A 9,536-nucleotide genomic window follows, 5' to 3' on the forward strand; every position below is an offset into this window, starting at 1 on the left:
TGTAGAGTCACGTCTGTCATCACTTTCTTTGGAGCTGAAAGAGGAGCATGAAGTCTCCTCTTGGCATATCTTAAAGTTCTGGAAAGAACTTTCTTGAATTGCAAGAGTGAATGTGTGCAGTTAGCTGGAACTAAATTCCCATTTGCCAGGCCCCAAAGGGAAATGAATATTTAAAGAAGTTTTTATTTTATAGCTGTTTAGCTCTGCAAAGTGCAGATCCCAACCAACTTTAAAGTGTTCAGTTTTATTTTTTTTGCTTTTGAATTTTATTTCATTTTAAGAGTGTCACATCTAAAGAAAAGACAGCGTTGTTCATAAGACATATTTAGTATGGTGAAGTAGAGAACAAGATCAGTTTTTCTTAAACCTGCTTTAAGTCAAGAAAACATTTCACAAAAATAAGTATATATGCTTTAATTTCTATAAACAATGGGTGTGTTAACAATATTTGGCTAAAATGTTCATTTCACGTTAATTTCATAGTTTTAACTTTTGTCTGGAATTAACTGTCCCATCCTTTTTAGCTGTGGAAGAAAGTACTCCACAGATTTTTCTTTGATGAATTGTTAGCAAGTTAAAATATCTGAAAAGGTCACGAACAGATAAGTCAGTAAAACAGACTCATACACTTGAAATAAAATTTTCATCTTCATTACTTACCTTAAAAAATACAAATTAAAATGTAAAAGAAGGGACTTGTTTTTTTAACTGCTCATAATGCCAAATTAAAAAAAGATTGGCTTGAAAGCTCATCCATTGCTGGCAGAAATATCAACTGGATACTTCTTTTCCAGAAGACAATTTGGTATAATATGTATCAAGAGCCTTAAAATGGTCTGTACCTTTTAACCCAGTAATTACACTCTGAGAAACAGAGTCTTTGAAAAAATGGACAAAGATTTATATATCCTGGATTGTTCATCCTGGGAGAGTTACAGAGTGAAAGTCTGGAAACAAATGTTCAGGATAGTTTAAACAAAATTACATGGTCAGTTTGGGAAGAAGTTGGAGGAGAAGTGGGAAGAAGACTTGGAAATTCACAAATTTCTAGTTTTGGCCACAAAGAGTCTTATTGGACAATAAGAGCCCATGGACAGTTCGATGTAAGTCTGTATTTCTGTAACTATAACAACAGCCCAGTTGTATTGCTGCCAGGCAGGCTGGCAGCACTACCTGTACAAGGTCAGCTTGTCAGACAGGGTTGCTATCCTAGCTCAGATGACGCTAGCTAGAAATAGCCCAGTCTAGGAGATCAGTGAATGTGCAGAGCTTGAACTGTGGCTGGAGCTGGGGGCACAGGACTCCTCCTAACAAGTCCTTGGCAATCTGAGGATCAGAAAGGGGAGGGAGCCTGGTCAGGGTCGCAGATAGTGACAAAACCAGCGTTGCAATCTCCTGAGCCCAAGTTCATCTGTGTCCATTTTGAATTCCCAAAGAGAATAGCTCCTTTTTATGTAACTCTGGCATTTGTGGCATCAGAATGGCATTGGCCCATTTTATAGATAAGGAAACTGAGATCAGCAACATGGAGTGACTATCCAAGATCACATTATAAGTAACTGGTGGCTTTGTGGTCAGAGTAGAGAAAAGAAAATTTTTTAAAAAATGAGATGAAAATTCAAGCTTTTAGTTTTCCTCCAATGTTTGGACAAAGTCTTGGAGGTTGCTGACCAATATTCTTTAGTGGATTTGGAAGAGAGAGGAGTGTGTTATCATCTGAAAAAAAATCCTCCTATTCTTCACATGTGGCTGGGTCTCCCACAGTATCCTTCCCTTGTCTTTTTCTGCCTCATGTAACTGTTGATAAGGTACCACTGGGGACCTGGGACAGCTGTTTCTTCACTCTAGTGACTTGTGAGAACATTTTGTTTTTTCTCCCTATGGGCGGATACTACCTACCTGTCCACCACTCCTGCTTTGGTGCTTTGTCAGGATCCCACATTTGTCCCACCTGAGGGAACATGTGTGGTGGTGATGATGGATATTTTTTTTTTCCGATGCAAAATACAGTCTTAAAACTTTATAAATTTGAGTCAGATCCATAAAAAAAACTTTACAAGCAGCTTTAATAGTTAGCGTTACTCCTTTTGCTGAACCTCACTTTCCTCTTGGCAGAAGACTTTCATGAACTTTTTGCATTTGATATTTGCACTAATTAAGGGAGGGAGACAAGCTGGGGATGAGCATCTCCATCTTTAATTAGATGAGAGAACCGAAATTCCCAGAGGTGCTGTGACTTGTCTGAAGTGACTCAGAGCAGTGAGCGGTGAAGCTGGGACTTGAACTCAAGTCTTCTCCCTCAAAGTCCAGTCCTCTGACTGTGGCATCATTCTGTTTCTGTGTGGAAATACATTATTTACCAGTACAGGCAATTCTCACGGTCCTTGAAATTTATAAACATGAAATAGCTCTCAGCATTGTGTTGGACTGAAAATTTGGAAAATGCAGAAAAGCATAAATGAGAAAATAACAATCACATATTCTGCTCTCACCATTTTGCATTTTTCCTTAGTAAAATTGGGTCACATTATAATATTTGGAACTTCCTTTTTTCATTTACTGTTTCTTGAATTTTGTCTGTTATGGAAACAATTTTCTATAAAGTCAAATTGATTTTTACTTTCACTTATTTTTTGTTGTTTTCAGTTTTCCATATACATATGCATATGTGTGTGTGTGTGGATAGATGTAGATCTATCTATCCACATACATCTAGATACACCATACATACATCATAGAGGTTGATCAGATCAACTTTTTTTTTTTACTGTTTAAAAAAAGTGAATTATTTATTTTTGGCTATGCTGGGTGTTTGTTACTGCGAGGGCTTTTCTCTAGTGGTGCTTGAGCTTCTTATTACCGTGGCTTCTCTTGTTGCAGAGCGCAGGCTCTAGGGCTCGTGGGCTTCAATAGTGTGGCTCCCAGCTCTAGAGCACAGACTCAGTAGCTGTGGCACGTGGGCTTAGTTGCCCCGAGGCATGTGGGATTTTTCTGGATCAGGGATGGAAGCTGTGTCTCCTGCAATGGCAGGTGGATTCTTTTGGCACTGAGCCACCAGGGAAGCCCCTGGTGATGACCCTTTTGATGAACCTCCTTTCAGAGAAAGCTTCGTGAACATGTGAATTAGATTTTAAATTCAATCACTGAATAGGTTTAAGATTTCTCAGAGGTCAAATGATATAGGAAGTTGCTAAGGAAATAAGACTTTGTTCCCTTGATTTTATTTGAGTCTTTGTACAACCTCTTTTCAACCTTAAAATCACCTTCAAGATTCTGTTTCCTGAATGATAGTTTTGGTATTTCCCAACCTGTATGTTTCAAGTAGATTTAACTCAGTCACTTAGCTACCTAGTAAAGTGGTGGTTCTATTTTTTTCAGGCCAAAAATAATTCTGCTAAAAAACTAAATTAAAAAAAAAATGAGACAATGATGGGAAATATGAATTCTAGAAGACATTCCTCTATTTGAACATACTGACCTTTTTGTTCTTTAACCAAAAGGGGGTAAATTGTTTCTAAACTACAAACTGGTTTTACCAGTGGATGCCATTTAAGTATGGCTTACATGTATGATCGTGTAAGCCTAATGATTCTGTTTCTGACCTTTTAGAATCTTCTGGAAAGGCTTCCTAGTTCAGGAAGTTTTGAGTTGTCTTGTTTATGCTGTATATTTGATGTATATTGCATTCATTTGTTTTCATTTGGGACATACATCTTACTTTAGAACTTGATCTGACTTATGTAGCTAATGTTAGCAATTTTTTAAATCTCTTTTGTAGTATTTGTTAATTTTACTTATTTGCTGCTGCTGCTGCTAAGTCACTTCAGTCGTGTCTGACTCTGTGCGACCCCATAGACGGCAGCCCAACAGGCTCCCCCGTCCCTGGGATTCTCCAGGCAAGAACACTGGAGTGGGTTGCCATTTCCTTCTCTGATGCAGGAAAATGAAAAGTGAAAGTGAAGTCGCTCAGTCACGTCCGACTCTTCGCGACCCCATGGACTGCAGCCTACCAGGCTTCTCCGTCTATGGGGTTTTCCAGGCAAGAGTACTGGAGTGGGGTGCCATCGCCTTCTCCGTTCACTTATTTACTCATTTAAAAATGAAAATTGTTGAATTTGAAAAATAGATAAATGTATGTGGATAACTGAATCAGTTTGGTGTCCACCTGAAACCCACAACATGGTTAATCAACTATGTGCTGTGCTTAGTCATTTAGTCTAGTCCAGCTCTTTGCGACCCCATAGACTGTAGCCTGCCAGACTTCTTTGTCCATGGGATTCTCCAGATAAGAATACTGGAGTGGGTTGCCATGCCCTCCTCCTAACCCAGGGATTGAACCCAGGTCTCCCAAGTTGTAGGTGGATTCTTTACCATCTGAGCCACCAAGGAAGCCCAAGAATACTGCAGTGGGTAGCCCATCCCTTCTCCAGGGGATCTGCCTGACCCAGGAATCGAACCAGGGTCTCCTGCATTGCAGGTGGATTCTTTACCAGTTGAGCTACCAGGGAAGACCCTAATCAACTATACTCCAATATAAAATAAAAAGTTAAAATTTTTAACTTGAAATTTGCCTTTGATCATAAAACTTTAATTTCAGAACATGTAATTATTGGCTTTAGTGTATTGTTTCCTCACAAATCTGTTCAGACTCTCTATTTACATTCTAAAAGCCTTAAATCCAAATTATGTATATAAGAAGGGAAGAAGGGGAGCAGAGTAACCCACCTAATGTTGTCTCTCACCAAGCAATAGTATCTTCCAGAATATTCTTGTTCCTTTTTAGCTTTTTTCCCCACCCAATTTTTATCATCCAACTCATAACGTTTTTCAGTTGTGATGCCATAAGGGAGACTTCCACTTTCAGTGATGGTAGACTAGCTGATTGTATACCAACCCTCCCACTAAAAACAACTAGAAAATATACGGAAAAAGTGTTTGAAGGTAGCAGAGACCTACCAAAGAAGCGAGGTACAAGGGATTCTGAAAAAGACCCCCACCATTTCAACTGGGACTTCTAACAAGCTATTCCTTCAGACGGGGATAAAACAGAAGTAGAGCAGCCTTCACAAGGACTATGGCCCAGATTTACATTGGCTTAATCCTTGATTCGGAGAAGGCGATGGCACCTCACTCCAGTACTCTTGCCTGGAAAATCCCATGGATGGAGGAGCCTGGTAGGCTGCAGTCCATGGGGTCGCTAAGAGTTGGACACGACTAAGCGACTTCACTTTCACTTTTCACTTTCCTGCGTTGGAGAAGGAAATGGCAACCCACTCCAGTGTTCTTGCCTGGAGAATCTCAGGGACTGGGGAGCCTGATGGGCTGCCGTCTATGGGGTCACACAGAGTCGGACATGACTGAAGTGACTTAGCAGCAACAATCCGAGATTGTAAAGTGATCTACCCATCTCCAAACTGCCTGCAAGAGGCAAAACACAGTTTTTGGGGAAGATAACATCATCTAGAGCTTCAAATTTACTGTATAGTTTTGCATACATGATAACTAATCTATATGACTAAAAGCCAAAAAAAAAAAAACAAAAAAAAACAGACCTATAGTACATCCAGAGAAGACAATGGCACCCCACTTCAGTACTCTTGCCTGGAAAATCCCATGGACGGAGGAGTCTGGTGGGCTGCAGTCCATGGGGTTGCCAGGAGTCAGGCACGACTGAGCGACTTCACTTTCACTTTTCACTTTCCTCCATTGGAGAAGGAAATGGCAACCCACTCCAGTGTTCTTGCCTGGAGAATCCCAGGGACGGGGAAGCCTGGTGGGCTGCCATCTCTAGGGTTGCACAGAGTCGGACACGACTGAAGTGACTTAGCAGCAGCAGCAGCAGCATAGTACATCCAGACATTGGAGTTTCTTAGACACAGATTTAAAATAATGGCGATTAATATTGTCAAGAAATAGGATGACAATTTGGAGACTTCTTTCAGAGAACTGGGCTTCCCTTGTGGCTCAGACAGTAAAGGATCCAGGTTCAATCCCAGGGTTGGGCAGATTGCCTGGAGAAAGGAATGGCTAACCACTCCAGTATTCTTGCCTGGAGAATTCCATTGACAGAGGAGCCTGGTGGGCTACAGTCCATGGGGTCGCCAAGAGTTGGACATGACTGAGTGACTAACAATTTTAGAGAACTATATATGTATATAGTTCTAAATATATATATATATAAACTATATACACACACACACACACACACACACATATATATAACTGAATGGAAATTCTAGAACTGAGCACTATAGTAATGAAAGATAAGAATTCGGTAGTGAATTTCATACCAGGTAGGACATAACTGAAGAGATGAATAGTGGATTGGTAAGAAAGTCAGAAAGAAATAGATTGAAACTCACAGAGGAAAAAGATAGAAAGCACAGGAAAGAGTGTAAGAGATATATGGAATATGGTGGAAAATCTAAATATGTGTAATTGGGGTCCACAAAGCAAGGAGGACAGAGAGAGAGCATTATTTGAAGAGATAATGAGGATTTTCCAAAACTGGTGAATGGTTTCAAGAAACACTGTAAACCCTTGTCTGGACACAAAGAAAGCTACACACTGAGGCACATCGTGGTAAAATGCTAGGTGGCTTGAAATCACTCCTTCAGTTGCTATTTGGCAAGAATGTCTTCAGCTCAGTGGGCAGCACTGTGGCTATGAATTCCCACAACTGCTTCCAGAGCTTTGCCTTTAAATTCTTACCACACACGTCTCTCTTTGGGGGTGCAGTTTCTAAGGACCAGCTTTGGTCTTTGGTCTTCGTAAGAGCTCTGTGCACCCAGCGGTGGAGTTCTCCTCTCGATGAGCTTTTGTCTGTGGCCCCAGGGGAGCACACTCAGTGCCTTGTGTGTCCTCGCTGGCCTCCTGCTGAGGGGCTGGAAACACATTGCCATTTTTTTTTTCCTTTGGCTGTGCCTCTCAGCTTGTGGGATCTTAGTTCCCCGACCAGAGATTGAAACTGGTCAGCAGTGAAAGCGTGGAGTCCTAACCACTGGACCACCAGGGAATTACCAGGTTTCCTATCTTTGTTCCACCACTTACTCATCATGTGATCTCACTTCTTGAAGCTTTCAGTCCTAAAATGTACAATTAAGATGATAATGGTTATTTACACTTTTTAGGGGTATTATGAGAATTAGATGAGTTCATGGATGTAAAAGTTTTGACATACAGGAATTAATGGAATTAGTGAATGAGTTTATTTTTAAATCTCCTCAACCCATGTCTTCAGTCTGATTGGCAGCCACATATTCCTTCCTTAATAATAGCTGAGGCTTCTTCAGATTTTTGTGCCTGGCTCATCCCAGTGGGAAGTAACATGAAAGGAGAGGAGGTGGTATACATTTTGTATCAGAGGAGAGAGCTTAAAAATTAATCTCCTTAAGTATGTACAAGAGTTGGTGAACTTCACCTTTCAAAAGAAGTGAACATTCACAAGGAGTTAGAAAAGTTTCTGAAGAACCAGAGAAATCAGATCCTGAAAAGATCAAATAAGCCACCTAGATTGTTAAACATTGCCACTCTTACTACCCTGACCCAATTTAAATTTTGTTCCTGTTTCTGCCTTAAAAAAAAAAAGATGCATAAAATATATACCATTTTCTCTATCAGAAAATTCTTTAATAACAATTCCATTAATTTGGACCCTGTATCCCTGATTCAGCTGCCTTCTGACTACTGTTAACTCCTTGACTGATGCATTTTAATATATGCATGTAAGTCAAGAAACACCAGGAGTAACAGGCAAATTTGGCCTTGGAGTACGGAATGAAGCAGGGCACAGGCTAATAGACTTCTGCCGAGAGAATGCACTGGTCATAGTAAACACCCTCTTCCAACAACACAAGACAAGACTCTACACATGGACATCACCAGATGGTTGACACCAAAATCAGAAAATTATATTCTTTGCAGCCAAAGATGGAGAAGCTCTATACAGTCAGCAAAAACAAGACCAGGAGCTGACTGTGGCTCAGATCATGAACTCCTTATTGCCAAATTCAGACTGAAATTGAAGAAAGTGGAGAAAACCACTAGACCATTCAGGTACGATCTAAATCAAATCCTTTATGACTCTACAGTGGAAGTGAGAAATAGATTTAAGGGACTAGATCTGATAGAGTACCTGATGAACTATGGATGGAGGTTTGTGACATTGTACAGGAGACAGGAATCAAGACCATCCTCAAGAAAAAGAAATGCAAAAAAGCAAAATGGCTTTCTGAGGAAGCATTACAAATAGCTGTGAAAAGAAGGGAAGCAAAAAGCAAAGGAGAAAAGGAAAGATACACCCATTTGAATGCAGAGCTACAAAGAATAGCAAGGAGCAATAAGAAAGCCTTCCTCAGTGATCAATGCAAAGAAAAAGAGGAAAACAATAGAATGGGAAAGACTAGAGATCTCTTCAAGAAAATTAGAGATACCAAGGGAACATTTCATGCAAAGATGGGCTCGATGAAGGACAGAAATGGTATGGACCTAACAGAAGCAGAAAATATTAAGAAGAGGTGGCAAGAATACACAGAAGAACTGTACAGAAAAGATCTTCATGACCCAGATAATCACGACGGTATGATCACTCACCTAGAGCCAGACATTGTAGAATGTGAAGTCAAGTGGGCCTTAGGAAGCATCACTACGAACAAAGCTAGTGGAGGTGGTAGAATTCCAGTTGAGCTATTTCAAATCCTGAAAGATTATGCTGTGAAAGTGCAGCACTCAATATGCTGGCAAATTTGGAAAACTCAGCAGTGGCCACAGGACTGGAAAAGGTCAGTTTTCATTCCAGTACAAAGAAAGACAATGCCAACGAATGCTCAAACTACAATTACACTCATCTCACACACTAGTAAAGTGATGCTTAAAATTCTCCAAGCCAGGCTTCAGCAATACGTGAACTGTGAACTTCCAGATGTTCAAGCTGGTTTTAGAAAAGGCAGAGGAACCAGGGATCAAATTGCTAACATCCACTGGATCATCGAAAAAGCAAGAGAGTTCCAGAAAAACATCTATTTCTGCTTTATTGACTATGCCAAAGCCTTTGACTGTGTGGATCACAATAGACTGTGGAAAATTCTTAAAGAGATGAGAATACCAGACCACCTGACCTGCCTTTTGAGAAACCTGTATGCAGGTTAGGAAGTAACAGTTAGAACTGGACTTGGAACAACTGACTGGTTCCAAAAAGGAAAAGGAGTACGTAAGGCTGTATATTGTCACCCTGCTTATTTAACTTATACGCAGAGTACAGCATGAGAAATGCTGGGCTGGATGAAGCACAAGCTGGAATCAAGATTGCCGGGAGAAATATCAGTAACCTCAGATATGCAAATGACATCACCCTTATGGCAGAAAGTGAAGAAGAACTAAAGAGCCTCTTGATGAAAGTGAAAAAGTTGGCTTAAAGATCAACATTCAGAGAACTAAAATCATGGCATCCGGTCCCATCACGTCATGGCAAAAAGATGGAGAAACAGTGGAAACAGTGGCTGACTTTATTTTTCTGGGCTCCAAAATCACTGCAGATG

The sequence above is a fragment of the Bos javanicus genome, chromosome 26 (genome assembly GCF_032452875.1).
Source record: "Bos javanicus breed banteng chromosome 26, ARS-OSU_banteng_1.0, whole genome shotgun sequence".
NCBI lineage: Eukaryota > Metazoa > Chordata > Mammalia > Artiodactyla > Bovidae > Bos > Bos javanicus.